The sequence below is a fragment of the Megalobrama amblycephala genome, linkage group LG3 (assembly GCF_018812025.1).
Source record: "Megalobrama amblycephala isolate DHTTF-2021 linkage group LG3, ASM1881202v1, whole genome shotgun sequence".
NCBI lineage: Eukaryota > Metazoa > Chordata > Actinopteri > Cypriniformes > Xenocyprididae > Megalobrama > Megalobrama amblycephala.
In genome coordinates this window covers 2,370,776-2,389,177 of record NC_063046.1, presented here as the reverse complement: position 1 = coordinate 2,389,177, position 18,402 = coordinate 2,370,776, and the positions used below count along the sequence as shown (strand labels likewise).

Below are 18,402 nucleotides of genomic sequence, written 5' to 3'. Positions count from 1 at the left end.
GTCTTCTTAATAAATATTACTTCTCAGTATAGAAAATTGACATAAATATATAAGAATCTATCAATATTTCTCCAAATGTGCATGCTTTTAAGCTAAAAGCCTATATGAAATGCCATAGAGGTAACATAATTGTTCAGACACTTTGCATCACAGAAATACATTATATTTTAAAGAATATAATAGAATACCATTATTTTAAATTGTAATAATATTTCACAGTATTGCTGTTTATGATGAGCTGAGATATTATTACAGAGGGTTTTTTTCACAGCCTACCTGACTGAAAGGCCTCATTAATATGCAAGTAATTTCAGGTCATTATTATGTGATTCTTTTGTCTTCTCAGGTGTAAATGGCCCATTATTCATGCAGATTCATGCCTCCACGCATACTGTGTTTCTTGACAAAAAGTGTCTTACAAAAACTAAATCAATATATTGTTTTATATGAAGGAGTAGGCAGCATAATTTTTACATAATTCTGAAGCAAAAACTTATTTCAGTGACTTAAGTTTGTTGTTTTTTCAATAACCACGCATAAACATTATTCCTTCAAAAACACAAACATGTACATACATGTTCCTCACATATTATTGTAGCCTAGTTTGTGCTGAATACAGTGTAATGACACTTTTGTCATTTATATGTTTATGAACAACTGAAAAAAGCACAAATGTCAGGGCATGTCAAAACTTCTCCAAGCCCCAAATCAGCCTCAGACTCCAGAGGGTTAATGTGAGGTAAAACTTGCTCTAATATTTGGTTTTGTTTTAGGGGGAAAAGAGCAGATGCTCAGTTTAAACTGAGGGTAAAAATTATGATTTATTCACTGAAGCCAAATTCAGGCAGTGTGGCTTGAAGATAAAGGCTACAACCTCTTTATGATATCTCCGTTTATCCATCTTACATAAAATTACAGTTAAATTAACCCTCAGCCTTTACAAAGATCTCCGCAATAAGTCAACCTATAGATGATGCAATAGTTTTTCACTTTGTTGTGTTTTTGCTGTCACATGAACTTTGTCAGATCATGTTTAAACCAATGTTGGGCATCCAACTATATGATTTCTGGTGTTTGTCCTGTTGTGTCACTTTTTCTAATCTTCATAAGCTGGTATTCCTTTGTAAACAAACGTTTAGTTTTTCTCTTGTTTAAGGATAATTGTGGGGGGAAATGGCCTGTTATTTACAGTATACACTCACAGATATCAACAATCAGCATATGAATCTCAACAATGGTGACATGCTTAATGCCAGCACACAAAACACATTCAGATTCCCAGCATGCATTGTGGCACAAATAAATTATGCAGCTGAATTCTTTTCCTATTTATATATGAATATTTTTGATTGTCACTATAGGTTTGTATGATGAGTATTGATGTGTAAGTGTGTCTCAATGTTTACACAAGAGGTTGTGTCAGCAGCTGAATTTATTACTTTTTCATTAATGCTTCAGCTGAGTAATTATTTAAGTCAGTCATGAAAGTACAAAAAAGGGAGTCATTTAGACCACTTTAATCCAGTAATTTGACTGCCATTAAAACATGTATTGATCTGACTTCTCATTCTCTCTTTCTGAAAACACCTGCAATTACTGAAAGAGAAATACACTAGCAAACGTCAAGAGCCCAAATAAAGCAAACATTGATCACCATGATGGTTCAAACAAATTTATTTTCAACCAAACATCAACATCTAAAACTCTGCTAATTCTCAATAAGAACTTCTGTAGACGTCTGACAGAAATAAAGCCGATCAGGGGTCCGTTTCCCAAAAGCATCGTTAGCCAACTAACATCGCAAGTTCCGTCGTTACAAACATAGTTCAGGGATTTGGTGTTTCCCGAACAACGGTGTTTCTAACAAACATTCGCAAACTTCGAAAGTTGAACGCAAGCTGTCGTTCAACTTGTGTGGTTGAACGACAGCTTTCGATCTGTGGTTAGAAGCATAGTTTCCTGTTTTCATGACATGTGAACTTAATAAATCCTTATCTTGACCAAAATAAGCATGCTGACATTAAGTACAATGTATATCTTTAATTTCGAATATATACAAATGTCATTTACATATTTTAGTTTGTCAAGAGATTTAAAGCACAGTTTTTGAAGAGTGCGTATGTGCTCTACTATGATTATATGATTATATATTACATATGATTGAATCTGGAAATAAAGCAAAATAACATAAAAATGAGAATTAGTCCTCCATGTCTGTAATTTATAGCAGAAAATCTAGCATTAATTCGATCTCAAAAAGATTTATTTAAGGAAGTTATTACTCACCACCTGCGTGACGTCATTCACCAATGTGGCTGAACGACAGGTTTGCAACAATACGGTTTTCTGTTACCCCGGGGCCAGCTGAGTGCCAGTGCGTCTGTTCCGAGTGTTCCTTCGGACAGGGGGTAAAACAACTGGCAGTGGGAGGTTTCCGGTGAGGCAAACAGGTCTACCTGAGCCTCTCCAAACTCTCTCCAGATCAGCTGGACCACCTGGGGGTGGAGTCGCCACTCTCCTGGCAGCTCAGCTCGTGATAGCTCGTCGGCCACATGGCTGAGCACACCAGGGACAAGAATGGCATGAAGCGACCTCAGACGCTTCTGACTCCAGAGGAGGAGATGGCGGGCGAGTTGCGACATGCGACGGGAGCGTAGACCACCTTGATGGTTGATGTACGCAACAGTCGCAGTGTTGTCAGTACGGACCAGTACATGCTTGCCCCGTAGCGGCCCTTTGAGGCGGCTCAGAGCAAGACGTACTGCTAGCAACTCGAGGCAATTGATGTGCCAATGCAGATGGGGTCCCGTCCAAACCCCTGACACTGCATGCCCGTTGTACGTGGCACCCCAGCCGGTGGCAGGAGCATCTGTGAATACCACAGCATGCCGGGACACTTGTTCTAGGGGCACTCCTGCCCGGAGAACAAAGGGTCCGACCACGGACTGAAGGCTTGGCGGCACTCCTGAGTGATTAGCACCCGGAACGTACGCGTCCTTCAGGTCGATCGCTGCAAACCAATCTCGGGGACGGATGCACTCAAAAATGCGCTTCTGCGTCAGCATTTTGAACGGTAGCTTGTACAGGCTCCGATTCAAAACTCGCAGGTCCAAGATCGGTCATAACCCACTGCTCTTTTTGGGTACAATGAAGTAGGGACTGTAGAACCCTGACCTCATATCGGCTGGAGGGGCCGGCTCCATCGCGTCCTCCGCCAGTAGGACTGCGATCTCCGCACGCAAGACAGGGGCAACGACATCTTTCACTGTAGTGAAGAGGACGTCCCTGAACTTGGGGGGGATGCCGGGCGAACTGAATCGCATAGCCGAGCCTGATGGTCCGAATGAGCCAGCGAGACGGACTGGGGAGCGCTAACCGGGCTCGCAGAGACCGTACAAGCGGGACCAAAGAGACCACCGGCGTACCCGCAGCAGGGCAGCGAGGTGGAACACAGGGACGCGGCTCGGGGAGCTCTCTTTGTGAGGCGGCCCGAAGCGGCGTCACAGTGTGCTAGGCAACACTTACCTGGTTCCACGGATGGACAGAGGGAGCAGTCGAGGCTTTGGCTGCCCGCTGCTCGCTGCTGTCCGCTGGCGACAGAAGAGGGGGATGAGAGTGGTGAGGTTTTTCTCCTCCCACTGCTCTCCAAACCCTCTTCAGACCTGGAAATGGAGGAACTGCTCTTTTAATTTTGGGTACCACTGCCTCTTGGGTCAGTGGCGGAACAGAAACAAACCCAATAAAAGGATTTACCACCCGGCCCTCCTCCAGGGGTGGAAGAGCAGCCCCACCCATTTCTGGGTCGCCCGTCTCAGGGGTGATTCTCACCAACCACTTAACAGCTGCAGAGACGGGAGGCGTCATCTCCCCACAATGGACACAGCAGAGCCTGCTGGGCCAGAGTTTCTTGCAGGGGACGACACCCTTGGCGACGAGCAGACCGAGGGGCGGCCCAAGAGGAACTCAATGGTTTGTCATGGGAAGCTCCCCGATCCGCTACTAACTGAGGAGAACCGCTGGGCTCAGTCCTCGACAGTGTCACCGAAAAGGCCACCTCGTAAGATGGGAGCATTGAGAAAGCATTTAGCTTGACAACCTCTCGCACCTCACAAGGTAAGCCAGGGGGCACTTCTGGACCACTGAGGTGGACATCGTCTGGCTGAGGGCCTGCGCCGTGACTTTGATCACGGTTAGTCAACAAGCGCAGCTCAACCCCAGCACAGAACTACCCTCATGCAAAAAGAGTGCCTTGGCCTCACATGCAGGGTGGGTGTGGTCTGTGTACAGCCACCCCAACCAAGAGGGTAGTGAGAGAGGAAAAACTTATGCAGATTTTGGCACTTTTGGCATTCCATATTTATGGCACCAACATACCCCCATACTGCCAAGTTTTCCATGCACATCTGGAAGACCCAGGAAAGCATGGCTGTAAACTCCGAATCTGAGTCAGCATAAGCACACACCATTACAGTGGGCAGCGTCACCCTCATTTCCAGAGCATAACAGCACTCTCTCCGATGCTGCAATCGAAGTCTGTCCCTCAGCTGGAGCTCTGAATGAAATGCTAGGTTCCTCTATGAGTAGGACCAGCAATCCAATCCAGAAACTGCACAGCTTGCAATGCGCTAGAGAGGGAGGGGCCCTAGGGGGTTGGTTCCCCGAAGGAACCCCTCAACCTCATGTCACCCAAGCCATATCAGCAAAGTAGACCTCTTCTGGTGCACCAGAGAGGGCGCTACAATGGAGATTATGCAAGGGAACCGCGCATCTAGAGCGCCGAGCGAGCGCTGGGTTGCCGTGACAACCCGCGCTGCAGCCCGGCAGCTCGACGGCACGCGACACGCAGAGGAGAGAGAGGTTTGCTCTCGCTGATCTCCACGGTCTTCCCAGAGTGTCGGGCAGACCCGCGGCTGTGCTTTTACACACAAGCGGCAGCTGGCCAACAACAGAGGGGACTCAAGCTTCCCGGAGAAAGAAGAGTCACGACCGGCGTGTCGACGTGATCATGTTCTCATATGAAAACATGAAACACCCACGAACATCATTTCAACACGCGCCCAGACATGTGAAACAGTGATCGTGGCCGTCAGTGAGGACTGGAACGACCGCATCCAGAAACACAAGTAGGATGTCATCTTTAAAAAGACGCGAATCTACTTGTGTAAGCTCTTTCAGGGACTTTACTCTTTTAAAAGTGCTGAAGCACGCAGGGGAACGGCCGCCGCAACACAGACAGGGATTGTGTGCAGCCTGTCGTGTGCTCTCTCTCTCTCTCTTTGAAGGCGCTCACTCTTACCAGCCGTAAAAACGGCTTTTCAGCGCTCAAAAGCGCACCGTACCGGCCGTGAGAACAGCCTTCCGACGCTGTCAAAACAGCTATTTGCTCAAAAACGGCAAACGAAACAAAAACAGAAAAAGAGAGGACTTCAACCCCGCTGCTGTGCTGTTCGCCTGCACTCGGAAAAAAAGAGAAGTTCAACCAAAAAGCTTGACTCGTCTTCTAGCAGACACTCGCTTGCAGAGAACAGGAACAAACACCGTTCGGCTCCGAAGCGAAAAGCTGAAGATGCAACGCACCTGCTGCTCATTATATACCCGCGCTGCGAGGCGAGCAGCTGATGCATATGATTGCATGCCAATGTGCATTGGCTCGTTTTAGTTACACTCGAAGTAGATTGGCCTCTCTAGCGAGATTCCTATTCGCCGGTCTGTCCGACGTACGTCGAACGTGACCGACTGAATGGGAACAGTGTTTTCTCACTTAGTTATTTTTGATTGGACATGCTCAAATGTTGGTGTTTTGATATATATATATATATATATATATATATATATATATATATATATATATATATAATTATTTTTTTATTTTTTTATTTTTTTTATTTTTTTAATATTTGCTGTAAAAGGTTATTATATGGTACGATATTTGTTTTAGGCTGTTTAAATTGGAAAAAAAGCTGAGATTCTGTGGCACCACTAGTCAGTTTGGCAAACACTGGTTTAAATTTTAGTGCAGTAACTGTCTTTAAAACAGACATATTGATCTGCCTTCTCAGTCTCTGTCAATGCATAATAATTTTCTGAAAATACCTGCAATTGCTGAAAGAGAAATAAACTAGCAAACAGCAAGAGCCCAACTAAAGCAAACATTGATCACCATGATGGTGATTATATCAAAACTAATTTTCAACCAAACATTAAAATCTAAACCTCTGTTGATTATCAATAAGAACTTCTGTAGACGTCTGACAGAAATAAAGTCAATCTGGTTAGTAATAAGCTGGTAATGCTGTTTGTGGAGTTGATCCTCCTCTGCTGAGATCTGGAGAGATTTAATGTCTTTTATCTTCATTTGATTTCATCTAAGGCTGTGGCTGAAGTCAGTTGTAGTTTCTGTTCTTCTGATTTGAAACACAGTTATAGTGTAACATTCCTGTAGCTGCAATAAAACTAATAGATTAATAAAACTGGATTAAATATGAAATATGACTACAACAATAACTCTCACTGTTATCCTGTTTCACGTCAGAGATGTAAATATTGTCCAGACTGAATGTCTACATGTGATGTGGACATAAGAAAATGATGTGGATGTGTTTACGTGCAAATGTGTTCATGTTTTATAAACATCAGGAATATGAAACAAAACAAAATAATTAAAATAAATGTAATTCTCATGAAAAAATGAATACTAAAAAATATATATATATATTAACAATGTTTTAATATCCGCATTCCAGCCAAGCACAATCAAGTATTTAGAGGAAATAAGACTGAAACAGCAGCAGCAGAAGATGATGATATTATTTCAGTGGGATAATGAGAGTCCAACAACCTTTACTAACATTATAAATGAACTTCAGGGGAATGAAAGCACAATATGAGCACTTTAACGTCTTTATCTCGTCTCTGTTGTGAATGTCTCCTCCTCAACACCAGGGATCTCTGCTCTCAGAAGAGGGAAAAGAAGAAAGCCCATGAGAGCAGAAAAACGTTTCTCCCTCTTCATCACCAGCACCAGATAAAAAGTGGCCCAAAACAGAGAAACACAAACATACATGATATTTTAATTAAGGTCTATATTCATATAGACTGATATTGACTGACACAGACATCAAGATGCAAATAAGGAGAAGGAGTTGGACAAATACACAAATATAGAGGAAGTGAATATGAAAATTAGTTCAGAACAATACACAAATGATGTAATGATGAGGGATGAGAGCAGATATAATGATCACACTGTTTAAAGCCACAGACAGAAACATCAGACTCAGGACAGAAACACACGACCTCTAAAGTAAGAACAACTCACATGTTCATTCTTCAAACACAACTAGACTTTGAGATGTTAATATTGTCTGAATGATTATGTACAGTGAATTCATGCTGCTGTTCAGATACTAACTGAAACTGTCATATTTTACTCCAAAAAGAATCTGTGAATGTTTGATATCTGAGTTTTTCAATGTGTTTCTTCCTCAGAAATGGAGCAAACTCTATATTTCATTCTTCTTCTCATTGGTGAGTGTGTTTGTTGTTTTATTTATGGTTTATAGTTTCATCAGGTTTGACTCTGTTATGAAAAGCATTAAATCAAACCCTCTCTTTCACAGCTCTCTGCTCCGTATCTGAATGTGTTCAGCGTCAGTATCACTTTATAAACGTGAGGAAGACCTGGACTGAAGATCAGAGATACTGCAGAGAGAAATACACAGATCTGGCCACCGTTGACAACATGAACGACATGAACGAGCTGAACAAGTGTGTGAATGATGGACGTGTCTGGATTGGGCTGGAGAGGACGAGTGTTGATAAATGGCAGTGGTCTTCAGGTGATCCTGCGCTCTATCTGAACTGGGGATCTGGACAACCTGATGGCACAGATGAGTGTGCTTTTATTAGAGATGGACAATGGCATGATTATTCATGTAGTTACAGCCTGACTTTCATCTGTAGTTCATCTAACAACAGTAAGTTCTACTCTCTACAATGACAACAAAAATTATTTATAGAAAGATGCATCATATGTTGTAAAAAAAAAATGAAATGCAATACTAAATGCTTCTACTTTTTAATGTGGTCATAAAGAGACTGTGGATATTTTTCACACTTTCAACTAAAGTCAATTTCTAATTCACTCGCATGTTGATCTTTTGTTGTCACTTGGGATAACTGTAGGAATCTGCCATTAGAGAGCCTAGAGAATTTACAACATAATTACATAAAATACAAAAATTTCAAACTATTGTTTTGACTAACATAAATGGTAAGTAATTAATGAATGGATACAATTTCAATATGCAATAGACAACCTGTCACATATTGATATTTATGAACAAAAATTCAGTTATTGTCTTATTTATTACATGTGAGTGTGATTTTATTGTGTTCACTTTTTACATAAATAGATAATAGCAATTTTGTTTGGGAGATTGTAATTCTCAAAAGTAACCTTGTTGAAATAGTTGTTTGAAGATGAGATGTTGTTGACATATATTTTGTTTCAATAAGAGATACACTATATTGCAAAAAGTATTAGGACACCCCTCCAAATCATTGAATTCAGGTGTTCCAATCACTTCCATGGCCACAGGTGTATAAATCAAGCACCTAGGCATGCAGACTGCTTCTACAAACATTTGTGAAAGAATGGGTCGCTCTCAGGAGCTCAGTGAATTCAAGCGTGGTACTGTGATAGGCTGCCACCTGTGCAATAAGTCCATTTGTGAAATTTCCTCACTACTAAATATTCCACGGTCAGCTGTTAGTGGTGTCATAACAAAGTGGAAGCAATTGGGAACAACAGCAACTCAGGCACGAAGTGGTAGGCCACGTAAAATCACAGAGCGGGGTCAGCGCATGCTGAGGATCACAGTGCGCAGAAGTCGCCAACTTTCTGCAGAGTCAATAGCTACAGACGTCCAAACTTCATGTGTCCTTCAGATTAGCTCAAGAACAGTGCGTAGAGAGCTTCATGGAATGGGTTTCCATGGCCGAGCAGCTGCATCCAAGCCTTACATCACCAAGTGCAATGCAAAGCTTCGGATTCAGTGGAGTAAAGCACAGCGCCACTGGACTCTAGAGCAGTGGAGACGTGTTCTCTGGAGTGACCAATCAGGCTCCTCTGTCTGGCAATCCGATGGACGAGTCTGGGTTTGGCGGTTGCCAGGAGAACGGTACTTGCCTGACTGCATTGTGTCAAGTGTAAAGTTTGGTGGAGGGGGATTATGGTGTGGGGCTGTTTTTCAGGGGTTGGACTTGGACCCTTAGTTCCAGTGAAAGGAACTCTTAGAGCTTCAGCATACCAAGACATTTTGGACAATTTCATGCTCCCAACTTTGTGTGAAGAGTTTGGGGATTGCCTCTTCCTGTTCCAACATGACTGCGCACCAGTGCACAAAGCAAGGTCCATAAAGACATGGATGAGTGAGTTTGGTGTGGAGGAACTTGACTGGCCTGCACAGAGTCCTGACCTCAACCCGACAGAACACCTTTGGGATGAATTAGAGCGGAGACTGTGAGCCAGGCCTTCTCGTCCAACATCACTGCCTGACCTCACAAATGCGCTTCAAGAAGAATGGTCAAAAATTCCCATAACTCTCCTAAACCTTGTGGAAAGCCTTCCCAGAAGAGTTGAAGCTATTATAGCTGCAAAGGGTGGGCCAACTCCATATTAAACCCTACGGATTAAGAACGGGATGTCATTAAAGTTCATGTGCACATAAGGGCAGGTGTCCCAAAACTTTGGGCAATATAGTGTAGCTTGATTCATTCATCTTTCAGGATCTCAACACCAACCTGTAAAAACGTAATTCTTAGATGAACTTTAAAGGAACTCACATTGTCCATTACAATGTAAAAATCAATCAGACTAGAAACAAGACAAACACTAACATTAATATTAATATTGCAACAATATTCATTTGTATAATATTAATAGTCTACAATCCAACATTATGAATGAACTTTTTACTGACATATTTTTAAGGACTATTTAATAAATATATTCAGCAGCAGTGAAACATCTTCATCTGTTTGATGTTTCTCTCTTTCAGATCTTTGTGTCTGAATCAAGTATTCTAGAGAAATGTGTAACAAAAACATAATGAGGAAATATAAAGTTTAAATAAAAAGATCACAAATTTTACATAATGTTATATCAGCAAAATCAGTTGACACCTGTTTCTGATGTTTCCACTGCTGCTCTTATTCACATTCAAACCATAAAGCAGCATAAGAATAATGAACAAACTGATTCATGAATCTGTTTCCATTTGTTTTTCTTAAAGTGAGCACAGGACTCGTCTTTGTCAATCACTGGAAGAATTAGAGAGACGCTCAGAGTTACTGCAGACGGAAACACATTGATCTGGTCAGTGTGAGGAACCAGAATGAGAATCAACAGCTTCAGAAGTTCATCAATGAGAGTCACATATCTGATGATGTCTGGATCGGTCTGTTCAGAGACTCATGGCAGTGGTCAGATCAGAGTAACTCCTCATTCAGATACTGGAAGACTGGTGAACCTAATAATGATGGAAGGAATGAAAACTGTGCAGAGATTTGTCCGAACACTCAGGGACAATGGAATGACGTCTCTTGCAACAACCAGTTTCCTTTTGTGTGTCATGAAGGTGAGCAGATCCTCACAAACACACACAATCCATCCATCACCACCAGATATCTTAAAGTTCACACTACATGTCTGACATGACAAATTCCTCCACAGTGTTTGTTCTGCATGTTGTTTTTGATCAGTCTCTCTCTAGTTTCTGCTTGTGGTTTGTTTTGTGTCCAGATAAACTGATTCTGATCAAAGAGAAGCTGACGTGGTCTGAAGCTCTGAGATACTGCAGACAGAATCATGTGGATCTGGTCTCGGTTCATTCAGAAGAGATGCAGCGTGACGTGATGAATGTGGTTAAACAGGCGTCTACTGAGGCGGTGTGGTTGGGTTTGGGCTACTCCTACATTTTGGGCATCTGGTACTGGGTGAGCGGAGACACCGTGTGCTATCAGAACTGGGCTCCAGGGAACGGCACAGCAGTGGAGATCTGTGAGTCTGCAGTGAGATCTGGAGCAGTTCAGTCTGGAGGATATCAGCACTGGACCAGCCATCCTGATACTGAAAAACTCAACTTCATCTGCAGAAATTATGAGTAAATGGATACACATACATTTCATGTAAGATAACAAATGATTGTGTTACTTTTACTTTTAAACATTTTGAAATTTTAATAGTTTGCCACTATGATCTCTGTGAACCCATGCCACTGATCTTTTAACTGATCTCAGATCAGTTTTATACATTTAGACCTTTTTAATGACACATTTGTATAATGAAAGGGAATTTGTCATAGTTAAAGGATTAGTTCACAAATACATTTTTTCCATTAAGGTTTTTAATGAAAACATTACAGGATTTTGAAGGTCAAAATTACAGTTTTAGTGCAGCTTCAAAGGCAAGACACAGCAAGGCAAGGCAATTTTATTTGTATAGCACATTTCATACACAATGGTAATTCAAAGTGCTTTACATAAAGAAGAACCAAATACATCATAATAAAAATAGAACGCATAAGAAATAGAAATAACAGCAAAAACAGAGAATTACGCTATCTGGATGGAAGAGCAAGGAAGTTTCAGGGAGTTTTTTGTTGTCTGTCAGAGCGGATCTAAACAGATCTATCCATCAGAGTGGATCTCAATGGATCTTCCTCACACATCAGGACCGCTGTCTAGCTCTACCTGTTAAGGCACTTCGAACTGATACACAAACTTTCAATCTCCCCTTTTGCCAAGACACCTCAAACTGCGCCACACAGCCCCAATCCCCCTTTCGGAGATATCTTATCTATGCAATGCAGTTCAAATTTCCCCTTTGGAAATTTTTCCATTGGAAAGTGTCCTGACTGTAATCCAGAGATATTTTAACCATGCACCACAGCTCAAATTTCCTCTTTGGAAACTTCCCCTTTGGGAATTGCCCCAACCAACGTGGTTTGATTTCTGGAATGTGTTAATCACGTTGCCTTTGCAAGTGATCGCTTTCCCCGAAGGGGTCTAAGGGGAAAGCGAAGGGGAAGGGGTTTCTAAGGGGTTTCTAAGGGGAAGGGGTTTCTAAGCGGTCATTCACCTTCGAAACCCCTTCCATGTGCCACAGAGTCTGATAGTCCAACCATCATGGTTTGTCCCCTTATCCAAATTTACCAAATTTTAACCTAATCACAAATGCTTTCTTCCTAATTCTCCCAGCTCTTTCAACCAGACAGCAAGATTTAAAATGCATTAAAAGTAAGAAATAAAAAAGATGATACATAAAAGATATAAAATGCATTAAAAATGAAATAAAAACAAGAAAAGGAATTAAAAGAATAAACAGATAATACGTATAAAATAAAATGCAAACAGTTCGGACAAAGCACAGTGGTCAATCAGCAAATGCATAGATAAAAAGATATGTTTTAAATCTGGATTTGAATGTGGCTACTGTTGGAGCACACCTGATCTCTTCTGGAAGCTGGTTCCAGCTGCGGCTGGCGTAACAGCTAAAAGCAGACTCTTCTTGGCGTAACAGCTAAAAGTGAATTGATCCTGATGATCTGAGTGATCTGTTAGGTTTATATTCTATGAGCATATCTGCAATGTATTGAGGTCCTAGGCCATTGAGTGATTTATAAAGTTAAGTTTAAAGTAACAGTACTTTAAAATCAATTCTAAATGCAACTGGAAGCCAGTGCAAGGACCTGAGGACTAGTGTGATGTGTTCATGTTTTCTGGTTCTGCTCAGAATCCTGCCAGCAGCATTCTGTACGAGCTGCAGCTCTCTTATGGTCTTTTTGGGAAGACCAGTGAGGAGCCCATTACAATAATCCACCCGGCTGGTGATGAAAGCATGAACAAGTTTCTCTAAGTCTTGACTGGAGACAAAGCACCTAATTCTTGAAATATTTTTGAGATGATAATATGCTGATTTAGTTATTGTTTTTACATGGCTATTGAAACTCAGGTCTGACTCCAAAATCACAAGATTCCTGACTTGATTTTTAGTTGTTGAGGTAGAGTGAAGGTACGTGTTCACTTTGAGAACTTCATCTTTGTTTCCAAACGCAAATACTTCAGTTTTGTCTTTGTTTAACTGAAGGAAGTTTAGGCACACCCAATTTTTAATTTCATCAATGCACTGGCACAGGGAGTCAATGGGCCAGTAGTCGTTAGGTGATAGGGCTAGGTAAATCTGGGTGTCATCTGCATAGCTGTGATATGCAATTTGGTTCTTTCTCATTATTTGGCTCAGTGGCAGCATATATATTTTGAACAGAAGGGGTGCGAGTATTGAACCTTGAGGGACTCCGCATGTCATGGATGTCCACTCGGACTTATGGTCACCGATACTCACATAATAACCTCTCCCTTCTAAGGATGACCTGAACCATTTAAGGACCATCCCAGAAAGCCCAACCCAGTTTTCCAGCCTGTCAAGAAGTATTTTGTGATCAACAGTGTCAAACGCAGCACTGAGGTCGAGTAAAACCAGCACTGATAATTTATCTGTATCTGTGTTTAGGCGAATATCATTTATTATCTTTATGAGTGCTGTTTCTGTGCTGTGATGCAGTCGGAATCCAGATTGAAAGTTGTCAAAGTATCCATTCAAGCTTAAGAACTTGTTCAGCTGATTGAAAACAACTTTTTCAATGATCTTGCCTATAAAAGGAAGATTTGAGATTGGTCTGTAGTTGCTCAATATGGTGTTATTCAGATTGCTCTTTTTCAGGAGGGGCTTAACAACTGCAGTTTTCAGGGATTTTGGAAAAGTCCCAGAGAGAAGTGAGGCGTTTACCACTTCTAGGAGATCTGCTTCTAAACAGTTAAACACACTTTTGAAAAAAGATGTGGGAAGAGTGTCAAGGGCGCAGGTTGATGTTTTAATGTGCTGTACTGTTTCTTCCAAAATTTTACCATCAATTGCTTCAAAATCAGACATAATAGCTACTTTCTGAGGTTGTGATCTGATCTGTTTTACCCCAGTGCAGCTCAAGGATGTGCTGATCGCCTTTCTGATATTATTAATTTTCTCAGAGAAGAAGGAAGCAAACTCACAGCATTTCCTGTCTGAGAACATTTCACTGGGAATCTGACTTGGGGGGTTTGTTAGTCTCTCTACAGTAGCAAAAAGAGTGCGGGTGTTGTTTAAGCAAAGGGCTTTAAACTATACCAGATGAGGAATAAGGGTCTCATCTAGCAAAACGATCAGTCATTTTCGAAAAAAAAAATGTAATTGTATATGCTTTATATAAACAAATGATCGCCTTCCAAATCCTTCTGCCAAAACCGAATTTTTGTATTCTTCAAAAAGCTTACGCTGTATGTCCTACGCCTTCCCTATTCTACTTACGGAAAAAATGGAACTGCCGCTGCGTTCGTTCCGCAAGTAGAATAGGGAAGGTGTAGGACATACAGCGTAAGCTTTCTGAAGAATACGAAAATAAGTTTTTTTGTTTTGTTTTGTTTTTTTTAAAAAGTGGACTAATCCTTTAATAGTCTCTTATTGGCCTGATTAACAAAACAAGCCCTACAATTTAATAAAATAGCACATATTATACAGACCCTTCATATTTAATGGTATTACATGATTTGTTAATTCCATTTAATAGATTAACTTTTCAATAGGGCTTTATCACACTTCTGTATCAAAAAGTGTAAGCTTCAAAGTAAGAAAACTTCTGCTGTCTCCTGAATCAATGGCTGTGCTCACAGCACGTGATTGTTGTGATTTATTTATGTCAAATTCAGCACAGAAACTTCTTCTAAAGACACCAACCTCAGTTTACAGTCATTAATTGAGTATTGTGAAACAGAAAAAAAGGTACTGTATCATTATATTCGGTAACACTTTACAATACTGGTGCGCTAATATGCATTAATTCATGCTTAACTAATGCACAGATAATCATGAGTTAATTTGTCACTCATGAAGAACTAAACGAATTAATTAATGATTACTGCATCAGCAACTAATAAAGAGTCTATATGATTAATAGATTAAGTAATATATGAATTGTTATTATTTAAATGTGTCAATGTATTAATTCCTTAATAACATATTTTATTAACTAATAGTGTAAGTTGCCTCAACAAGTAAAGTCATAACATAATGATACATTTTCAAATCATTAGTTAATGATTAATTAAAGCAGACAACTGGAAGTCGAAGTACATGGCTTCAACCCATTGTGGTAGTTAACACATTAATTTACACTTTTAGTTAATAAAATATGTTATTAAGGATTAATACATCATGACACATTTAATTTATAGCAATTCATATATTACTTAATCTATTAATCATGTAGACCCTGTATTAGTTGCTGATGCAGTAATCATTTATTAATGGTTTAGTTCTTCAAGAGTCATACATTAACTCATGATTATCTGTGCAATAGTTAAGCATGAATTAATGCATATTAGTGCACCCTTATTGTAAAGTGTTACCTTATATTCTGACGCATAGTTTGTGATTTAAAGGGGAGCGTGAAAGCCATACTGTATGTTTATGAGCAATACTTCAGAGTCTGATCACCTTATTTTATTACAGAACTCAAGAATACAATATAAACAACAGATCACATTGAAGAGCACTGGAATTAGACAAAGCTTACAATATTAATTACTATTAAACTCTATTTTGGAGAGATTAAATTAAAGGTTTGCGGAAACTTATTGTAAACAATAATAACATGTTTTTTTCATGATTTTACTTTACAATGTAATCATCAATAATTAGATCAATTTGTAGTTCTTTAAATAAAGGAATATTTCCAGCCCATAGATGATTATTCAAAAATCTCTGGTTTGATCATCATGAATGAGTCATATCTTCCATGTTTGAGTGCAATGATTGGATAGTAAAAAATGGATGGTAATATCATGCAAAAAAACAAAATAGCATTAAAAATAAAATGAAATGAGTCTGGTGATTCCTCTGGCAGTAACTTGAGCTGTGTGCTGCTAATGTCTGACAGTGCTGACAATCACGTCTCTCAGATAATGTTACACAATAAATTAAAAGAGACTTACACAGTAGGGTATCATGTAAGACTAAATAAACAGTTTCAAATATTGACGTTTGTTGTTCAGTTGTTAATTGTTAAGAGCCTCGATGTCCAGAACTGCTGTTTGCTTTTATAAACTCTTTCTGTCTTGTTTTGTGTTATTTACTAACTTCAGAATTAATTGAATTTTGTGAGGGGTCAAAGGGCATCATATACTCATCATTATATGTTTATACTGTTTTCTTTCTGTTTTATCATGATATAATTCATGTAACTTGAGATGCTGTGAGTTTTTTAAATTCCTCATTTGTGTTTTAAGGATCTCTGTATGCTGTTGTTATACTTCTCTCTCTTATATTGAATTTCATGTATTAATCATGACTTTATATTAGAAATGACTGGATGAATGTGAATCAATGAGCATCAACATTATGTGCCTCAGCTAAATGAAATATTGTTTATTCATGACGGAGTGAAGGTTGGGTATAAAATATCTAATTCTTTTTTGCTAAACAACAGCAGCTCAAATAAACTCACATACAACCAGCAATCTCATCTCTTGACTGTTTCCCAACATCAGAATGATCATTATATTACAAAATCCAGCATGGTTTAAATCAGTGGTCTCAAACTCAATTCCTGGAGGGCCACAGCTCTGCAGAGTTTATCTCCAACCAGCTCCATCTCACACCAGGTGTGTTTGATTAGGGTTTGAGCAAAACTGTGCAGAGCTATGGCTCTCCATGAATAGAATTTGAGACCAATGATTTAAATCATAATTCAAACATATTGAGGATACATAAGCTGTGTCTCAGTTCAGATACTGCATCTTTTGAAGGTTGTATTTTTGAAAAACCAAAGCCTCACAGCGGCACAACGAAGACTTTCCTATTTCAAAGGCTTCTTCGAATACGGCCTACAAATGCGTCCTTCTTTCCCCAGGCCATGAAGGACAGAACGAGTGGATCCTTCACAGCCCATCCTATCCCAAGATCCGCTGCGCGCCGGTGACGACTGGATTCTTTTAAAGAAAACGACAAGTTATACTTCGGTGGTGACCGATGATTTACGTTTAAAAGTCAGTCTTGGATTTTAATTAGCTTAAATAGCTAGCCATACATATATTAGAAGACCAATTGTCTTTATTAAAAACTAAAAATGCTGTTAAAACAATTGTAATAAGTTTCAAGACATCACAGAGCTGTACCTCTGCACTTGCTCGGCTGGATTTGTTAGATAATGTGAGGCAAAACGTGTTGTTTAAATCAGTGATTCCCAAACTTTTTGAAAAAAAAAAAAAAAAAAAAAACACTCCAACACTCCAACCCAATTAAACATGCGTACATACATACAGTGGGTATGGAAAGTATTCAGACCCCCTTAAATTTTTCACTCTTTGTTATATTGCAGCCATTTGCTAAAATCATTTAAGTTGAATAAAAAATATTAAGTTGCAGATTTATTAAAAAAGAAAAACTGAAATATCACATGGTCCTAAATATTCAGACCCTTTGCTGTGACACTCATATATTTAACTCAGGTGCTGTCCATTTATTCTGATCATCCTTGAGAAGGTTCTACACCTTCAATTGAGTCCAGCTGGGTTTGATTATACTGATTGGACTTGATTAGGGAAGCCACACACCTGTCTATATAAGACCTTACAGCTCACAGTGCATGTCAGAGCAAATGAGAATCATGAGGTCAAAGGAACTGCCTGAAGAGCTCAGAGACAGATTTGTGGCAAGGCACAGATCTGGCCAAGGTTACAAAAAAATTTCTGCTGCACTTAATGTTCCTAAGAGCACAGTGGCCTCCATAATCCTTAGATGGAAGACGTTTGGGACAACCAGAACCCTTCCTAGAGCTGGCCGTCCGGCCAAACTGAGCTATCGGGGGAGAAGAGCCTTGGTGAGAGAGGTAAAGAAGAACCCAAAGATCACTGTGGCTGAGCTCCAGAGATGCAGTCGGGAGATGGGAGAAAGTTGTAGAAAGTCAACCATCACTGCAGCCATCCACCAGTCGGGGCTTTATGGCAGAGTGGCCCGACGGAAGCCTCTCCTCAGTGCAAGACACATGAAAGCCCACATGGAGTTTGCTAAAAAAACACCTGAAGGACTCCAAGATGGTGAGAAATAAGATTCTCTGGTCTGATGAGACCAAGATAGAACTTTTTGGCCTTAATTCTAAGCGGTTTGTGTGGAGAAAACCAGGCACTGCTCATCACCTGTCCAATACAGTCCCAGCAGTGAAGCATGGTGGTGGCAGCATCATGCTGTGGGGGTGTTTTTCAGCTGCAGGGACAGCACGACTGGTTGCAATCGAGGGAAAGATGAATGCG

The 18,402-nt window shown here is 40.3% G+C and overlaps 1 pseudogene; it reads left to right on the top strand.

Annotated features, from left to right (window-relative positions):
* Positions 1–7,204: 7,204 nt before the first annotated feature.
* LOC125264273 lies at positions 7,205–11,169 on the top strand (annotated as a pseudogene).
* The last annotated feature ends 7,233 nt before the right edge of the window (positions 11,170–18,402 follow it).